A 21151-nucleotide genomic window follows, 5' to 3' on the forward strand; every position below is an offset into this window, starting at 1 on the left:
TTAAATTTCCATTGTTTGTGTCACAATCAGGACTGTTGACTCCTTGTTTTCCTGCATTTCTCAGGCTCTTTAATTAAAGGCACTTGATTCTCAGCTGGACTGGCAATATTTAGTGTCCTGCTTACAGCTACTCAGCACTAGATCATCACTGGACGTCACCTTACGTCACTGAAGCAAGTGCGAGCAAGTCACCTTGCCAGATCGAGCTGCTAAGCTACCTTGCTGGAGTGGGTCAATCAAGTTAACCCACCGGAGTGAGACAAGAGCCACTGTCTGTAGTTCCCAGGCCACGTTGAGAGCCTGCCACTACTTGGAGCCATTTCGTGTCAAGAGAGAGAACTGTCTATCTTTGTGTGGTTTTGTCCCCCCGTGTCCTCTCCTCCGCTGGGTAGGTCCGGCCGTTTGCCGCTACCCTGAGTGAAGAACCGTCTCATTGTGTTCCAAGTCCAAGTCTGGGTCCCAAGTCCCAAATCCAAGTCCAGGGCCTGAGTCCGAGTCCAGCCATGCTTATTCCTGCTTCTGCTTTGTTCACTCCTTGATTACCCTCTGAACAATCCTTGCTTCCTGACTTTCGTTGTAATTATTAGTAAACTCTATTTTGTTAACACTACAAAACATGTTTGTGTTCTGCATTTGGGCCCACCCATGCCCCGCACTTGTGACAATCACCACAGCCTGTCTCTTCTTCCCCCCCATTCCTTCTGAGTTGCAGAGATAGACTTAGAACCAGAGACCCAACCACTATGATTTTCCTCTGCTAGGTCATTCCACACAACAGTATCCAAAGTGAAGTGTTGTTGAAGGGGATGGCCACAGGGGTTCTCTGCACTGGCTCCTTAATCCCCTCCCGTTCTTGGCTGTCACCATGTTTCCTGTGTCCTGCACCTTGGGTGTAACTACCTCTCTATATGTCCTATCTTTCACCTTCAGTCTTTTAAATAATCCAGAATTCATCCAGCTCCAGCTCCAACTCCTTAATATGGATTTAGAAGTTGGAGCTGGATGCACTTCTTGCAATTGTAGTTGTCAGGAACACTGGGGGTCTCCCTGCATTCCCACATCCTGCAAGACGAGCATTCCAAAGGGTCTCCGCCCAAAACGTTGACTGTTTGCTCTTTTCCATAGATAATGCCTGGCCTGCTGAATTCCTCCTGTGTTTTGCATGTGTTGCTTGGATTTTCAGCAGCCTGCAGATTTTCTTGTGTTTGTCATTCTACTATCCTGCCTGGTTTCTCTACTGTTTTAACTGAGCAAACGTAACGAAGGGGGGAGAAAGAAAGTACTTACAGCTTTTTGTTTTTCCTTTCTCTGACTGAAGCCTCAGAGAGCTAAAGCCTCAAAATCTCCACTTTCCCTCTGTCCACTCCAACAAAGGTTGACCACTCCACTTGCCCTGCCTTCCTTCAATTCGTTTTTGCTAATTAATCCCAAACGCCGATTGGTAGCTGGTCAAAGCTCAAAAAAACTGCTGTGAGTTGCTGCCTTTTACACTCAATCAGCAAATTTGAGTGAAATTCTGTCCTCTCAGTCTTCTGATCTCCCAATTTGTTGCTGGTCAAAACTTGAGGAATAGCACTGTATTTTCCACCAGGTCATATTGCCACATTCCAGATTCAATATCAAATTCAACAATTGCTTTGTCTGTTTGAATCAAGCTGTGCCAATTCCACTGCAGGTTTATCAATCTGCTGACCATTGCCTAAAACTCTGTAGGTCACAACTTTTACAGTTTTTTTAATGCTGTGTTTCCTTTCACTACCTTTATTAATCTATAAAGCAGAGAGTTTAATTACAGTTTATCCCATCGCAACCCTACCAAAAAAAGTTCTTTCATCCTATTAGGCTTCTGCCTCCTTCCTTTTCAGTCCTGGAAAGGGTCTTGGCATATGATGTCAACTGTTTATCCCCCTTCATTGACACTGCCTGACTTGACAAGGTCCTCCATCATTTTGTGTGCGTTGCTCAAGATTTCCAGCATCTGCCGAACCTTTTGTGTTCTTCATCCAATCTACCCCTATCAATTCAGCACTATTTGTTTTCTCTCATTTTCAGTTCTGACAATGGGATTTCAACCTGAAATATTGGCAAATTGTCTTCTTCCACAGATGCTGTAACAAAAAGTTGTACTTCGGGGAATACTTTAATTTCATTTTCCCTTCTGGAAATGCTACTACATGACATAGCTCTGCATTGACCTGCATGCACTGTTTATCTACACACTCCATTAATCTGCCTGTGTCCTTCTGCAATCTTCCTCACAGTTTGAAACTCTTTCTAATTTAGTGTTATCAGCAAACTACATTCTATGTAACATGGTTTCATGCCAGTTCCACTCTGCAGATGCTGTCAAGACATTTGAGCAGGAAATAAAAGAGAAAATCATAGGTCACAGAACGGAAAAGTTGATAACTGAAGAAAGGCAAAAAGTATCTGATTGTAGCTCTAGCCTTTCAACACTGCTCCACACCCCATTTCTGCTCAGGCTTGGGTCTCTGTAATAAGGCATCTGGGCCAGCAGTGACAATCATGAATAAGTACAACACAAATGCAGGACAGGCTCAGCAAGTCAGTCAGCATCTGCAGTGGTGAATAAACAGTCAACGTTTCAGGCCAAACCTTTCATCGGGATGAGAACAGAAGGGGATAGAAGCAGAATAATAAGGTGGAGGAAGGGGAAGGGGTGCAAGCTGGCAGATGTTAGCTGAGGCCAGGTAACGGAGGAAGTTGGGTGGGAAAGATGGGATGAAGTGAGAAGCTGGGAGGTGATAGATGGAATTGGTAAATGGCTGAAGAAGAAGCAATCTAATAGGAGAGGATAGGTCCCATGGAAGAAATGAAGAGGAAAAGCAGGGAGAGATGTTAGGCAGTGAGGACAAGGGAAGACCTGAGATACTAGTTTGAATGAGGACTAGAAAAGGAGCGAAGGAGAAACAGTGACTGGGAGTTAGCGAAGTTGATGTTCATACTATCAGTTTGGAGGTTATCCTGGTGGAATATGAGAGTGGTGCTATTGTTATTTCTGTTGACTATTTATTCCCTTCCATAGATAGTCCCTGACTTAATGAGATCCTCCAGCATTTTGTGCGTGTTGCTCAAGATTTCCAAGATTATGTCACTTCCCCTCATAAAACAATGGAAACCTGGCTAAATAACCATGCCAAATGCTACTGCACAGCTATATACTGTGATGACATTTGAGACATTGAATCTGTAAGAATTCCACTTCACATAGTCAACATCAGTGACTTGATTGGGGAAGACCTGGGATATTCAGAGGGTAACCACGATAAGAACATTTCTCACAGAGATGCTCTCACAATGCCAACACTCTAATATCAGGGTTCAGAGACAAAGCAACCCATTAAAAAATGTATTTCAACGTCTCAGCAGTGTATTGTATAAGAGATCAACAACTTACATACAGTATATTGGAAAAAGAAACTGAGTCAATGTTTCAGGTCAAAGACCCTTAATGAGAACCTGTGCTAGTGAAGAGAACAGAATTTAAAACGTTTTCTCGTTTACTTATTCCACAGCTGCTGCCTGATGTGTAGAGTGGTTCTCGTATTTCCTGGTTTTATTTCAGAATTCCTGCATTTATAGTTTAACCCCAAAATACTGCCATACTTACAGCCACAGAAGTCTAGGATTCAGCTTTTGTTTTACCTAGCCATCATAGGCTTTGAGCAAGAAAAGAGGTGGTTTCAAACCAGGCATTAATGAGGTAAGTGCTGAAACTCCAGGGTTAACTTAGGTTATTTGGGTTAACAGGACATCTGGCAATAATATTATGAACCTCCTCTTTCTTGATAAATTTTCGAAGAGACAGACTAAAGGGTATAAGTATGTCAAGGGCAAAGCACAGAGGTACATCAGATTACAACATTCTAAACATGGGGCAAGCAACAATTAAATAAACATTGCCTTAAATGTTGTCATTCCTTTCTTTACTCAATTAAAAACATCAAAGAACAATGTAAAATGTCAGATTGAGCCATATGGCGCTGACTGTACTCTTTGCTCAGTTGTCAAAGGGGTCAGAAAATGGATCAGACGATCCAAATTTCTGTGTGTTGCACACATCAGTCCCAATGGAACAACTAATACTGTATATGTGATCTTCCTTCCTGCCAATGTGCACTTATGTGTTTTTCCCCAATACCCATCTTCGTTTCCGATCAGAGGCTTGCCAGAATGGAAGTGTCACTTGCCTGATGAGTAGCCTTGCAAATATATGCTCATTAGGGTTATGGTCAACCCCAATGCCAAGTCCTGGCCCTTGCATGCAGCTCAACCAAATTCTGATTTGGTAAAAATGGACAACAGAGAGGAGGAAGGCCTGTAAGGTGAGTCAGAAAGATCAGGGAATTGAGAAGAAAGGGAAATCTTGAGTGAAAATTTTCCTTTGCTCTCACCTACTGTCCTACTACCCAAGCAAGGACAAGGTTCTCCTTGACCTCACCTTCCATCACCCTCCTCCACATTCATAGCAGTGCCTCTACCTCCTGTGGAGTTTGCATGACATTTAAAACGTTGACAGACTTCTATAGATGTGTGGTGGAGAGTATATTGACTGTCTACATCACAGTCTGGTATGGAAACAAGAATGCCCTTGAATGGAATATGGCCCAGTCCATCACAGGTAAAGACCTCAGCAGCAATGAACACATCTGCACAAAATTCTGTCACAGGAAAGAGGCATCCATCATCTGGGACCCCCACCATGCAGATTATGTTCTCTTCTCAATGTTGCCATCAGGAAGGTGGTACAAGAGCCTCAGATCTCACACCACCAGATAGTTATTACCCCTCAACCATCAGGGTCTTGAGTCAAAGGGGATTACTTCACTCAATGTAGACTATAAGACCATGAGATATAGGAGCAAAAGTAGGCCATTCGGCTCATGGAGTCTGCTCCGCCTTTCAATCATGGGCTGATCCAATTCTTCCAGTCATCCCCACTCCCCTGCCTTCTCCCCATACCCTTTGATGCCCTGGCTAATCAATAACCTATCTATCTCTGCCTTAAATGCACCTAATGATTTGGCCTCCACAGCCGCTCATGGCAACAAATACCACAGATTTACCACCCTCTGACTAAAGTAATTTCTCCACATCTTTGTTCTAAATGGACGTCCTTCAATTCTGAAGTCATGCCCTCTAGTCCTCGACTCCCTACTATGGGAAATAACTTTGCCATATCTAATCTGTTCAGGTCTTTTAACATTAGGAATGTTTCTATGAGATCCCCCCTCATTCTCCTGAACTCCAGGGGATACAGCCCAAGAGCTGCCAGACATTCCTCATACGGTAACCCTTTTATTCCTGGAATCATACTTGTGAATCTTCTCTGAACCCTCTCCTATGTCAGTATATCCTTTCTAAAATAAGGAGCCCAAAACTACACACAATACTCCAAGTGTGGTCTCACAAGTGCCTTACAGAGCCTCAACATCACATCCCTGCTCTTATATTCTATACCACTAGAAATGAATGTCAACATTGCATTCACTTTTTCACCACCGACTCAACCTGGAGGTTAACCTTTAGGATATCCTGCACAAGGACTCCCAAGTTTCTTTGCATCTCTACATTTTGAACTCTCTCTCCATCTAAATAATAGTCTGCCTGTTTATTTCTTCCACCAAAGTGCATGACCATATACTTCCCAACTTCACTTGCCCCATCACTGAAATGTTTGCACAACCTATGGACTCACTTTCAATGACTCTCCATCTCACGTTCTTGATATTTGTTGCTATTGTTATTTATTATTATCATTATTTCTTCCTTCTTTTTGTATTTGCACAGTTTGTTGTTTCTTTGCATCGTGGTTGTATGCCCATTTGATGCAGTCTTTCGTTGATTCTGTTGTGGTTATTGAATTTATTGAGTATGCCTGCAGGGAAAAGGGCAGCACAATGCTTTAAAGTACCAGCAACTTGGATTCAATTTCCACTGCTGCCTGAGTTTGGACGTTCTCCCAGTCAGCACGTGTGTTTCCTCCAAGTGCTCCAGTTTCCTCCCACATTCCAAAGACGTACCAGTTGGTAGATTAACTGATCATTGTAAATTGTCCCGTGATCAGACTAAGAATAAATTAGGGAATTGCTGGGTGGCAATAAACAAATAAAATGAATCTCAGGGTTGTAAATACTGTACAATAGTAACATATACACAGTTTGATAATAAATTAACTTTGAACATTCAATAGATTAGTCTCTAATTTCTCCCAATTTCAGCACAGACACCACTGGACACCTCTTGCCTTTCCTTCCCTTTGACCATCTGACTACCATCTTTGGGTCAATTTTTCCACAGCTGCTAACATCCATGCCACTTCTCACATCTGCTTCTCATGCAAGCTCAGGTAGCTCACTATGGTGAGCTGCATTAGGGCTATTGTCAATATAAATGCATAGTGAGTCTCAAAAGCCCCTTCACTTCCCACCATCCAGACATCCACACCTGCCTGTCACATGAAGTAGAAATTCACTTGTTCACCATCTAATCTGTGCACTGTATTCAGTACTCATCATGTCTCTTTGCTTTTCGAGAAGCTAAGTAAAAAAATGGAAGACTCTGTTGGCAGAACATGCTCATTTTGTCCAGAAGAAGATCCTGAGTTTACAGGTGCCCTTCCTTTTTATTTTCCATCCAACTCCCACTTTAATCTCTCTGCCATTAACCTCTTGCACCATTGCTGTGAAGCCCAAAGCAAGCTTAAGAAATAGCACCTGAACTTCACACTCAGCATGTTGTGGCTTTCAGAATGACACTGAATTAAACCATTTCAAATCTCCTACCTTTCAGTTTGTATCAGAACAGGTCAGCATGACCAAAGGTTACCCATCTGAAACACTGACTTTTTTTCTTTGCAGATGAGGACTAATTTGCAGAATATTTCATGTGTTTCCTAAATAATTTCAGATTCTGAGCAACTAGAGAACTTTTTTTGTTTCTCCAACACTTGACATATTTTGTTTTATATTTTCCTTCTATCTCCATTTCTGTTTCAATTCATTTTCTCCAACATACATCTCTTCCAGGTAGATCGTCTGTTATTAATACACCTTCACCATTCTCTGTCAGCCAGCACCAGCACCACTTGTGTCATACACTTTCTCCAGATCCTCCTGTTGCATCTTTACCTCCTTCTTTGTTGCAATTTAAAACATACATTTCTCATCCTGTTCAGTTTTGATTAAATAGCTTTCAATCTGAAATATTAACTCAATTTCTCTTTCACCAGAAAGACTACAGGATATTAAGGCACAAGTTCACTGCCATCTTCTCAGGCTGCATAAGAAATGCTGGCCTTGTTTTAAATGCCAAAAAAGAATACGGTTGAACAAAATAATGATTGAAGGTTATGAATACAATCAATTCCATTTCAGGATATCTTCTATTTTGGGTTAATGAATTCAGTTACAGAGAGAGAGATTTTTGGATGTCACAATTCCATAACAGCAAATGTACCATTGGAAAATGTGTGTCCTGAAGAGAAGGTCCTGCTCAAAATCCCTCCTTTACATTTTCCTGTGCCAGTGATTAAGGAATTATTGAAATCAATTATGACACCTAACATGAAATAGCCACAGAAGAAGATGATGAAACATTTTCCAATTAAATTATATTATTGTGATCATTCTTTATAAACCATTTTTTTCTGCAGGTCAACCATATAAAGCCTTCCATTTGTAAATGGTCTTCAATTCCCAGGTATTCCATTTTTTAACATGTAAATTCTATCATTCAATTAAGTTCCAAGTTAATGCTTATTTGCCAGATATCAATTTCTCTCTTAATAACAAGATCATCCCCTAGGCTTCTGTTCCCACAGGTGGTAACATTTAGAAGCCAAGAAACCTCATTTAAAACTTTTAATAATCTCTAAACATTTTTTTAACTCAGCTGGAAACTCTGTAACACTGATCATCTAATAATAGAATAGTATTTCTCTCTGAATAAATAATAGCGAGGTTATAAAAGTCATTCAACAAAAAAATGTCAAACCAAGAAATTTGTATCAGTGAAGTATTTTCTTTTCACATATAAAATAGAAAATGCTGAAAGTTCTAAGGCAGCACCTGTGGAAAGACAAACAGATAATATTTTTTATGTCCAGAGCATTCATCGTAATTGTCTTTTCCCTTGCTGAACTTATGTTTTTGTTTGCTTTTAATAATATAGGATTGATTATGAACTACCGAAACAGAATGATGATAAACCTCCCCATCCAACGGTAAGGTGGGTCTCTCAGATTGGTGACTCAACCTGCACTTCAATTTGCATTTGTTCCATTGTAGCTTACTGCAGAAAGGGCTGAAATTCAATAAAAATATGGATGTCAGTTTGGTGGGTTACAGGGACAGGGAGGAGGAAGTGCTGACTTGTGGAGGGAGAACATCTGAGACAGCACAGAGCATAAAGTATATAGTAGCACTGCATAGAAGCAAGCCCTTGGCCTACAAAGCTGTGCAGAACCAATTAATGCCTAATTAAACTAACCACTTCTGCCTGCATGATGCTAATATCCCTCTATTCTCTTCACATTCATATTTATATCTCAGAGCCTCTGAAACATCTCTCTCATATTTGCCTTCCCTACCACTCTTGATAATGCATTCAAGGCACCCACCGCTCTGTGTAAAATAAACTTGTCTTGCAAATCTCCTTTGAAATTGACCCCCTCACTTTAATTGCATCTCCTCTGGTATTAGGAATTTTGACCTTGGGAAATAATACTAGCTATCTACGCAATCTATGACTCCCATAATGCTACAAGCTTCTATTAGGTCTTCCCTCATCCTCCACCCACTCCTGAGAAAAGTTTGTCTAAGCACTTCTCATAGCATGTGCCCTCTTATCCAGTCAACATCCTTTACTACACCATCTCCAAAGCATCTAAACTCTTCCTACAATGGAGCAATCAGATCTGAAGGCAATACTTTACCATGACCAGACTTGCTTGACTCCAGACAAATTATCTTGCTCTCCTGAGGCCCATGCAAACAATCTGACACATCGATAAGTGTCTTCAGATCCAATTCCAAGTGGAATAACATTGTAAACTGATATACGTGCAGCTTGTCCTGGTAAGATAGTTATTGTGATGAAACTGTTTTGCATAATATGGCACTGATTTTCATATTCAGAAGTGCTCTGTCACAATGGGTTTGCCTTCACTGTTGCTCAGGAGTAGTGGGACTACTGCATCCATTTTGATATGGCTCTGTTATATCAAAACTGTGAAAATTATTCCTGAAGAAATGAAAACACAAGTAAAAAAGAATTTAGAATAAATGATCTATAGGTTTTGTCAGTCTGTAAGGAAAATTGCAGCTCCTCTTTTCCTCCTGTACTTCTGTTAGCAATGAAAAGAGGTCTTGATATATTTAATTTTTCACACACTAATGTTGCCAAATGGCTTGCTATTGACTGCAATAATCTCATATGGGTATTCTGCAATCCCAGACAACTAAATTTGATGAAGTTGTTTTGTCTTTGCATACAAAGATTTGGCATGGTGTTTCCACTGGTACAGCTAAGTTTTGCAAGGTTGAATTCATGCACTCAACAATTCAGAAAAAAATATCATAAGCCTTTCCTAAAAATTAATGGAAGTTTTGCAAGCAAATCCTCACATTTGGTTTCATTAACTTCAGAACAAAATCTAAACACATCATTCCTAGAACCTCAGGTGCTGGAAATCTGAAATAAAAACAGAAAATCCTGCAAATACTCCACAGGACAGGCATCAGGTGCAGAGATATTGTTTCAGATTGAAGACCAATCATCTGAATTTTGTTCATGTCTCACTTTGGTTACAATGAGACACCTTAAGGCTTAGAAATGGTACCATCACAACACATTGATGTTTATGAAACACCATATTCTTAAAGACATTGTAATGCAGTACCATTGAGGAGCTCAGCATTCTAACCAACTCTCTTCACCTTACACAGATAAACTTATGTCTAGCATCTGAGGATTAGCCCTCTGCACACGTTATAGAACTCCAAATTAGAGAATAGTGATTTAATCTCAATTTCTTGTGATAAAGTTTTCTGATTGCAAAAATATGTAATTTTGTAATATATGATTCAGATTTGGAAAATTATATTTGTTCAGAAATATCTGTTTATTAATGCTAAATTATTCTACATCTGATGGATGTTAGAGTATCACAGTATAGCTAGAAAGAATATTTTAAAAAGAAATTCTAAATTTTGAAATAAAAATGGTGCAATTCTTAAAAAAATGCTGAGAGGTGAGTTCAGAAACATTTCAGAAACTACCGTACACATTCTTACTTCACCTTTCTCCAGATCATCCACCCATTCCATCTACCATTACATCAGATTTTAGCAACATGACAGATTCTTTTAATGCCCTTCATTTCCAGAACTTACATGAAAATCAGGCCGCAGGTAGTGACCAAGTGTTTTCGCGCCTGGGAAACCTGAAACAGAAAGATTGGATGCATGTTACTTCGCATGACGTTGCACGTAACCTGACCCCAGTATGAACAAAGCATTCATCGCAATGTAGCAAAATCATGCTCTGTTGCTTCCACATAAACACATCTTACCCTGCTGTCAAATGTGTGTTCTTTCAATATCAAACATATAAAATAAATGCCACAGATCTACTGCAGCTGAGATGACTGGGTATTGGACTGGAATTTGCAGAAATTTTGTAATGTAAGTGTGAGGAAGTTCAGGATTACTAGGCACATGTGCACAAACACAAAACTTACAAACCACTTGACAGAAAATTGTGATTTTTCACAATCACCAGAGTCCTCAGTGGGCAAGAGGTTGCTGCCGCTTACACTAGGAAATCCATACATAAAGACTCTGTCAGGTTAATGCTTGTGCAGTGAACTCAGTCCCATTTGGTCACAGTAAGACCAATACAATAAAAGAACCTTACTTTATCACTCCACACCACATATAAACCAACTCCAGAGCACGAGTGATACATGCATCAAAATGGAACAATGTCATGCTACATTGCTCCTTCATCAATGACTTGCTGCTTTGCAAAGAATTATAGTGTTGGTGATTTTAACATAACTTTTAATTGCCTGATCTTATTTAAATGTTTTTGGAAGTTTTAAGAGTCTTTTTTAATTCAGTTATTGTAATAATTTCATGAAGTTAGAATATTTTTGATTTTCCTTGATCACACTAATATTGTGGCTTGATAGCTCTGGTGGTCAGTTCAGCTGGAGGCTGAGTTGCCCCACCAATTAAAGACTCTTTAAATAGATTCATGGTGAGAAGTTTTCTGCTCGTCATCTCCCTCACCCTCACACATCACTTAATAGGATGGGATTTACTTGAATATGCCCCACCATGTTGCAAGACCTTGTGAAACTGGCTTTGTCCAGGAATTATTCACTGAAAGGCACCTACAATGTTAGACCATAAAACATAGGAGCAAAATTAGGCCATTCAGCCTATCGAGTCTACTCCACCATTTGATTATGACAAAACAGCCTGTAAGGAGTTTGTATGTTCTCCCAGTGACTTCATGGGTTTCCTCCAGGTGCTCTGGTTTACTCCTGCAGCCCAAAGGTGTACTGGTTGGTAAGTTAATTGATCATGATAAATTGTCTCATGATTAGGCTAGCATTAAATTGGGGGATTGCTGGCCGGCATGGCTTGAAAGGCCTACTTCATGCTGTATCTCAATAAAATAATGATAACATTTATTATCTCTCTGAACCCCAAGCACCTGCCTTCTTCCCTTAATCTTTGACACCCTTACTAATCAAGAAACAAGCAACTTCGGCTTTAAATGTACCCAAATGACTTGGCCTCCACAGCCTTCAATATCAATGAATTCTACAGATTTATCACCCGCTGGCTGAAGAAATTCCTCCTTATCTCTATTCTAAATGGACATCCCTCTATTCTGAGGCTGTGCTCTCCAGCCCTAGACTCACCCATGCTAGGAAACATTCTCTTGACTTCCCCTCCATCTAGGCCTTCCAATATTTGATAGGGTTCAATGAGATTCCAACCTGCACCCCCTCCATTCTTCTAAGCTTCCACAAGTACAGGTCCAGAGCCATCAAGCACTCCTCACACATTAACCCTTTCATTCCCAGTGTCATTCTCGTGAATCTCCTCTGGACCCTCTCCAGTGCCAACACATCATTTCTTAGATAAAGATGCTGAATCAAACTTTGATCCTGAGATGATAGAGAATGAGTGCTTCATCACTGTCTGAACTTTTAGGGCTATTAGGTGTGGGGGAATTCTTCATTTATACTGTGTCTGTGATTCAAATTCACTTAATTACAGAGTAACCAATGTAGTACACAAATTACACAATGTAGTACATCCTTCCAATTTTATCAGGTCCGATGCCTCATTACTTTCACTTGCACCATTAATTATACAATTCTCAACTGGTTGTTATTTATGGTTCTTTGTGAGAAAAGTCCATTTTCTACTCCAGCCTATCCTTTATTTTGTGTGAATGTTTGCATTCAAATTAAGTTAAAAAAATTATACTCTGATTTGGACATTTGTTTGGATTCAGTTTCACTTATTTAGTGGACAATGATTTCCTTACAATCAGTTGAGTATCTCAAGGGGACATAATACTAGGAAGGTACATGTTGTGCAGCAGTTTGTGCAGTGTAGAACAGAATTTCATCAGAAGATGATAAATATGTTCAGGAATTTACTCAAGTCAAACTGCACAATTTTTCCTCACAGGTCCTCTTGTGTACAAAGCACAAATGCAAGGATGACACAAGTGTGCAATATCTCATACACTAGATATCTCCTCAAAAACAATCTGCCCTACTACATGATACAACCACACAGAAATGTGTGTTTGTGCTTTCCTTTGCTGAGATGTAGATCCCTCGTGCTTTATGCTGGGAGTCACCTGCAAGTTAATGTCTCTCACATTAAAAATTTATTCTTCGCTATGCCCTTCCTGCTGGCCCCCAACTGCAAATGTTCCCTCTATTAAAACTGAATCATGTCTTACATATCCTATCACAGACTTTTCCAATGCCAGATCTAGATCCTGAATGACCCTGACTTACGACCCTTTACCCAAATGCAAATCTGTACCTACTCAAATGTCCTAACTCAATTTGAGATTATTATACCCATTTGACTACACCCTTTTCCAGCTCATGTTAGACTAATCCTTAAACCGAGCTAGTGACACAACCCACATCATTTGTGCTGTAACAAAAGGAAAAGTAGTGACCCAAAACAGGTTACATACACTGGGTGTCATAAGGGGACAGGAGGCTGGACCCAAGTGCAGGACACAGGCACTGAAGTACTAGAGACAGGACAGGAACAACTAAACAATAGACAAGATGTGGTGACTGTGGTGTGCATGAGGGATGTGACATTCAAGGTGATTCCAGGGTTCTGGGAAAGTCTTAAGAGTTCAGGAAAGATCTCGGAGTTCACTGGGCAGACTGCACAACTCCTGGGAAGGGCCCAGACCTCCCAGGCAGGAAGACAGGGGCCTGGGCAGGTCACAGGATACCTGGGTAGGTAGAAGGGCACAACCCATCAACAAGAGATCAGTAGGGGGAGGGACCTCTGGGCAGGCCACATAACTCCTAGGCAGGGCCTGGACCTTCAAGGCAGGAACTTAGGGGCCTGAGCAGGTCACAGGGCAGGTTGCAGGGCACAACCCATCAGCAGCAAGGGATGGAAAGGGGCAGAGTCCCCCACCAGGCAACAGCAGTCCAGCCAGGCTTGCCCAAAAGAGGCAAGGGATAGGAAGGGAACTGGGTCCAGGGTGACTGCCAGACTTACTCAAAGAACCCATCTTTAACAAAGAAAACTCCAAGCCAGGGCAAACCCCAACTTAACTCAGTCCCAGAGCCCCCTATATACACCACCAGCCAATGGACATCAGGTGCGCCTCTTTGAGCCCCAACAACCCACGATGATCCACAGGTGTGACTAATTGGGCTCATGGGCGAAAGGAGGGATGGCTACAAGACCCAGAGTCCGCGGACCGGATCAAGAACCGGAATGCACAGTCCAGACCGGACCATAACACTGGGCCTATTCTGCTTCTATTCTGAGATGGCCTCCAACTCCTCCACATTCTTGTCCCTAAACCCTAACCTGGCCTCTAATTCCCCATACCCCTTTCCCTAAACCCTACCATGATCTGTAACTCCCTCCTCTGCCTCCTAAGTAACTACAAAGAAAAACTAAGCCTAAGCTTCGATATCAACAGAGGCCACAACTTGACATCATTGCAAGTTTATTACAGTTATTTATCACAGCATTGCAAGTTATTTCATGAGCTGTAATGCAGTGGGAATTTCAGAGATCATATAACTTCCCATGGATGCAAGGGAGGAAAGGGTTTTTTGTTTTGCTGTTGCTGTTTTGTTGTTTGTTGCATTCTGTTATGTTATGTTCACTGTGATTCTACCGAGCATTATGGGTATGCTACGTTGATGCCAAAATGTGTGGCAACAAATGCTGACTGCCCACAGAACTTCCATAGGTGTGCTTACTGACAATGAACAGTAAATGATGCATTTCACTGAATGGTTCCATGTGCATATCATAAATCTGAATCTGAATCATGAATTGCGACATGTGCAATAATATTTTGCAGTGGTAGCCCGCATGTATTGTTTCACATTACGCTGTTGGTGGTCGAGAATTTCCAGGCTTCAGCCTCTTATGGAAACAGGACTATTATCCACTATTCTGAGGAACAAATTATGAAGAAACACAAGATGAAGATTAGTGGCTTAATTCCCAAACCAGTCAGCAATACCTGCACCAACAGCTGCCAATCTAAGAAAGTTAGACAGCAATTTCAATCTCATTGTTCCAGAATCAGCGAGCGCTCTGACACTGCTTCCACTGTGTGTCATGAATTGGTTGACGGAACTGTCAAATATCCTTCCATTGTAAGCAGAAATCTCCCAGGCATTGCATGAGAATACATACTCCCAATTTGCCAATGAAGTGAATTGCATGACTCCATGTCTTTCTGCACTATGCAATAAGACTTCAGTTAAAAATGATCGCCACAGGAAAATTGCGTTTTTACCATGGCTTTCATAAAATGCAAGGTTTCCTGAGTGCTGGATGCAGAAGCAGACATGCACCATGACATCTGAAAATTACACCACATGTTAAGGCGCTATATCGAAACATGTACAAACAGAGCAACACGCACAGAATGCTGGAGGAACTCAGCAGGTCAGGTAGCATCTATGGAAATGAATGAACAGTCGATGTTTCTGATCCAGACTTTTCTTCAGGTCTGTTTGTTCACTTCCATAGACGCTGCCTAACCCGCTGAGTTCCTCCATCATTTTGTGTGTGTTGCTTTGGAATTCCAGCATCTGCAGAATTTCTTGTGTTTATGTACCTACAGAGGCCTTCCTATTATCATGAGTAGATTGCTCTGATTTTTATTAAAGGGAAAATCCTCCCCGAAGAGTGAAAATCTAAGTTTAGGAATTAGTTAACAATTCGACTCCCTTACATATCTCACCTTCTGCCAGAGTGAACATCCCTCAAAGTAAAGCTGCACGAGGACTATTTATGAATGAAAGATCTACGCTCAACACCTGGATCTCATCTTCATTCCTGAACAGATCTACAATCCCTACTTAGGTTCTGGGATCCTCTGAGGTAATGCCATTTAGCACTTCTTAGCCTTCCCCATTCAGCAGAAAGTGCAGGGAAATCCCAGAATAAGTGATGTTTCAGTAACTGGAAGCTGATGGTTTCAATCAGAACTCATCCCCAGTTCACAAGGATCACTCCATTCATCTCTCTCTATGCAAACAATTCTAACCAAAACTATGGCTTACATTACTTACTGTAACACACACAAAATGCTGGAGGAACTCAGCAGGTCAGGCAACATCTAAGGAGAAGAATAAACAGTAAACATTTTGGGCCCATACCCTTCATTAGAACTTCACAGTCCTGCTAAAAAGAAACAATACTGGGGGACATAAAGAACATCAAGACACAGAATTTCCAAGTTCAATACACAACTCGAGGATAGTCCCATTGGGTACATTCTCCCAGCCTTCCTCTGGTGATTTTCACATTTTGTTTCACCAAAGGTGACCCTTTGTTATACCATAATTCTAAACAAACACATCTCCAAGTTCCTAAACCCGAGACTGTTCATCTCCTTCTGCAAATGGATTGACTTCCTGCCCAACAGACCACAATCAGTAAGGATGGACAGCCATACTTCCACCACAGTTAACCTGAACACTGGTCCTCAGCAAGGCTACGTCCTTGACCTTTTCTTTACTCCTTATGCACTCATGCCTACGTTGCACTCATGTTGAAATACTTTGTTCTGACGCCATTTACAAATTTGCAGTTGACTCCTACCATATGTCAGGCGGCCAATGTCAGGTAATGATGTGGCAGAGTATAGGAAGAGATAGAAATTGAGATACTTAGATTCCTTTTAAATTTGTTATAATTGGCTATTTTCCCTCAAATTTACCAATAACTTCAAAATGAAAATGCCTCAGATTGTCAAAAACTTGGTTGACATTTTGACCTATAACTTTCCTAAATAAATAGCTGAACAAAAACATTAGAAAGTATAGGTGTCCCATGATATGGTAAATGAAAACACAGACTGCAAGACTCTAAGTTTGACCTTCTATAAATCCACAGATAATACAGGTTCCCAATGTTTTCAAGATGTGTTCTAAATACAAGAATAACTGCAGTCACTGCCCTTCGGTTCCATCCAAGCTGTCTCATACAGTTCTGATAGTTCATGCATTTTGGAATGCAATCTGCCCAACCAAATAAGTTACTGCAGGAGACAAAATATAAAAATCCACATGGATTTGAGAATACCTGAAAAATTCCTCCACAATTTCCTTAGTTATTCGTGATCAATCGAAATTCAAAGTGAAAGTCAAGTTTATTGTTCACCCGCCTTCCCTTTCCTGATGTGTCAACAATTAGATGTTTATTTTAGCTGACTTTGAGCAAGAGTTTGTTGTTGTGGTAACGCTTAGTCAGGTGATCTATTTCTCTCTGGTAAGCTGACTCATTAGCACCTGCGATTTGAACAACAACTGTAATGTGTTGATGAAGATGGCATTGGAACTGTTTTGAAAGGTTGGTGATGAAACATATCAATTCCTGCCTAAATGCGACTTGGATCCACTCCAATTTGCCTACTGGAGCAACAGGTCCACAGTAGATGCTATGTCATTCGCACTTCACTCAACCCAGCGACATCTGGACAGCAAGGATGCGTACATCAGGATGCTCTTTATCAACTGCAGCTTGACATTCAATAACATGATCCGCTCAAAACTAATCAATAAGTTTCAAGACTTTGGCTTCAATACATCCTTGCGCAACTGGATCCTTGATTTTCTCACTTGCAGACCCTGGCCAGTTTGCATTAGCAACAACATCTCCTCAGCAGTCTCCATCAGTACAGTTCCACCACACGGCCATGTGCTTAGACCCTGCTCTACTCACTTTACACTAATGTCAGTGTGGCTAAGCACAGCTCCAATGCCATATTCAAATTTGCTGACGACACCACTGCTGTGGGCCGAATCAAAGGTGGTGACGAATCAATAGACAGATGGAAAACTGAAAATCTGTCAGAGTGGTGTCATAACAACAACTGCTTACTCAATGTCAGCAAGACCAATGAACTAATTATTAACTTCAGGAGGAGGAAACTAGAGGTCCGTGGGCCAGTCCTCTTTGTAGGATCAGAGGTGGAGAAGGTCAGCAACTTTAAATTCCTCAGTGCTATCACTCTGGACGATCTGTTCTGGGCCCAGAACATAAGCGCAATTATGAAGAAAACATAGCAGCACCTCTACTCTACTTAGGAGTTTGCAAAGATTCGGTATGACATGGAAAACTTTGACAGACTTCTTTAGATGTGCAGTGGAGAGTGTATTAACTGATTGCATCACAGCCTGGTATGCAATTACCAACACCTTTGAATGGAAAATCCTACAAAAAGTAATAGATACAGTCCAGTCCATCATGGGTAAAGCACTCCCCAACATTGAGCACATCTACGCAAAGCTTTGTTGTAGGAAAGAAGCATCCAGCATCAGGGGCCCCCATCTCCTAGGACATGCTCTCTTTTCTCTGGTGCTATCAGAAATAAGGTACATGAGCCTCAGGATTCACACAAACAGTTCCAGGAACGGTTAATACTCCTCAACCATCAGACTCTTGAACCAAAGGGGATAATATACTCAATTTCACTTGCCCCATCACTGAAATGTTTCCACAACCTATCATCTCACATTCAAGAGCTTTTCATCTCAGCTTCTCAATATGTGTTGCTTATTTATATTATTATTATTTCTTTTTATTATTGCACAGTTTGTTGTCTTTTGCACACTGGTTGAATGCCCAATTTGGTGTGGTCTTTCATTGATTCTAATATGGTTATTATGCTATTATGGATTCATTGAGAATGCCTACAAGAAAATGAATCTTAGGGTTGTATAAGGTGACATACATGTATTTCGATAATAAATTTACTTTGAACTTTGAGCTATAGTTAGCTACAGCTAACTTATAACAAAATAAATAATGACATTGTAAAAAGCTATTAAACATTTATAGATTTACTAAAAAAAACAATTAAAAACATCAAAGCAAAATAAAATAAATGTGCTGATGCTGACCAAGAGATTGTTATTGCAGCACCACTCAACCAGGCATCCTGGTTTGATATTTGATATTGGTCCTGATTTGCATGGGAGAAAATCTACTTCAAACACAATTGGGCAGAAATTGCAGGGAAGGGTTTGCAGATGTATGCTAAATTGCTATGTTTATACACAATAAATGTCTGAAAGTTTGGGATTCCTGAGCAAATAAAGAAGTTCTGATTGCACTGACAGAAAATTACTAACCTAGTGTGCTCCAATGTTCCTCTCCACCCACTCAACCGTAACAACATACTCATGAACTGGAATGGAGAGGAACAGTAGCAGAGGAGAAAAGTAAATACCTGGAAATTGTAATTAATTTTATTTAGTTGAGTTTGCTTTAATATTTTCAATTTTGTGTATCTGAAACTACAAATGTTCAAAAGTTTTTTTTCCCAATATACGTATTGTGAAATTACTGTGAAAGAAGTAACAAATCTAAGTGTGCAAGATATCATTGACACTGCGAGGGATCGTTCGATGTTAAGTACCATGATCGCCCAAGTGTGTAACGTGTAAGGCACATGAAGAAGAAGAAGAAGCTAATTATTTATTTTTGTTTCAAAATAGTTTGTTAACATTTCCGAATGTCAGGCCCATAGAAGCAAAGTTCTTCACAACATGGCAAAGTCTGATGAGAGTTTAACCAGGCATCAAACTTTTCAGCCACTACTTGAGCTGAGAGCCTGCTCCATTCAATCAGAATCAGAAGCAGGTTTATTACCATTGATTATGTTGTGAAATTTGCTGTTGTGCAGCAGCAATACATTGTAAAACATTATAAAAAATAAAATAAATAAAAGGAGCAGTGAGATTGTGCTTATGGGTTCATGAAGCATCTGATGGCGGAGGGGTAGAGAGATTCATTAAAATGTTGAATGTGCATCATTAGGCTCCTGTACATCCTCTCCGATGGTGGGAGTGAGAAGAAGGCATTTCAAGATAATATGTTTTACAAGATCCCACTATTGAGGAGAACCTCATATTTTGAATCTGGATAGCTTCCGGCACCAAACTATTACCAGCAGATCCAGAAAAGGTAGTTGATGCAGATGTCAGCAGGTTTCATCTCCTGTTATCACCATCCTTCTTGTATCCATTGCAGTTTAAGAAATAAAGTGAATCAGGATTCAATACGAGAGGTGGTAATCTGTTACACAGATCCATTACTCTGAAGGAAATACCTAACATATGGTTTGTTTCTGCCCTTAGGCATGTAGGTACATCCTCATCTTCTCTGTCCTATTCAGCTGGAATAATTGGTCTTCAAACACAAACTGGGAATTAATCTTCTAATCTGCTTCTTTAACTTTTCAAATGCCTCAATATCACACATGGAGAGATCAAAACTACACTCAGTAATTTAAGTGAAGCTCAAAACAAGGTTTTGTACAAAGAGAAATCAGAATGCTTTGAGATTAATTACTCTGTGAGCTGTTTGCACTACTTGAAGCTTCATGGCATTGAGCATGGACCTTTAGAATTAAAACATCCAGATAATTTTCACCTCTGTGTTTAATTATTTTTCTCTGGCATTTAAACTGACTACATACTTACTGATAAATTAAACCAAGCACAAGATGCAGCTCATCTTGATCTGCATGTAATAGCTGAATCTCCCTTACTGTCCTAAAGCTCACATACAAAACATAAAACATTACAGCACAGTAGAGGCCCTTTGGCCCACAATGTTGTGCAAACCTTTTAACCTACTCCAAGATCAATCTAAACCCCCTCTTCCACAACACCCTCCACTTTTCTATTATCCACATGCCTAAGATTCTCTTAAATGCCGCTAATATATCTGATTCTACTACCATCTCTAGCAGTATATTCCAAGTGCCCACCACTCTCTGTAAAAAAAAATTACCTCTGACATACTCCTGTACTTTCCTTCCAGCACCTTAAAATTATGCTCCCTTATATTAGCCATTTCTTCCTTGGGAAAAAAGTCCTTGGCTGTCCATTCAAGTCATGTCTTATGCCTTTCACTTGAAAGAGCGAAGTGCTAGCTCACAAAAACTCTTCACATAAAATATGCTCTCCAATCCAGGCAGCATCCTGGTGAATCTCCACACCCTCTCTAAAGCTTCCACATCCTTCCTATAAAAAGGCAACCAGAACTGAACACAATATTCTAAGTCTGCTTTAACTAGAATTTTATAGAGCATCAACATTACCTCTCAACTCTTGAGCTCAATTCCCCAATCCGCCCAAAGTCTCACCAACACCAGCCTATCTACCATCAAGGACATATTACATTAATTAGACTTTATTGTCTAATTCAACTTTATTGTCATTGTGCTGAGTACAGATAGCTCCAACTGAAATGCAGTTAGCATCTAACCAGAAATGCAAAGAATTGTGTAATTTACAAAATAACTGTGAAAAAAAGTAAGTGCTACAGCACACAAATATAAAAGTACTGAA

At 40.4% G+C, this 21151-nt stretch overlaps 1 protein-coding gene across 7 annotated transcripts in view; it reads right to left on the minus strand.

Annotated features, from left to right (window-relative positions):
• Nucleotides 1-21151, minus strand: part of tenm2a (teneurin transmembrane protein 2a) — a 2964155-nt gene that overhangs the window by 2682425 nt on the left and 260579 nt on the right. For all 7 annotated transcript variants that reach the window (XM_073067293.1, XM_073067288.1, XM_073067292.1 and 4 more), the window contains exon 4: nt 10416-10465. The gene's annotated coding sequence lies outside the window, so the exon portion shown is untranslated. The remainder of the gene's footprint in view (nt 1-10415; nt 10466-21151) is intronic.

This window comes from Hemitrygon akajei, chromosome 15, assembly GCF_048418815.1.
Source record: "Hemitrygon akajei chromosome 15, sHemAka1.3, whole genome shotgun sequence".
Lineage (NCBI taxonomy): Eukaryota > Metazoa > Chordata > Chondrichthyes > Myliobatiformes > Dasyatidae > Hemitrygon > Hemitrygon akajei.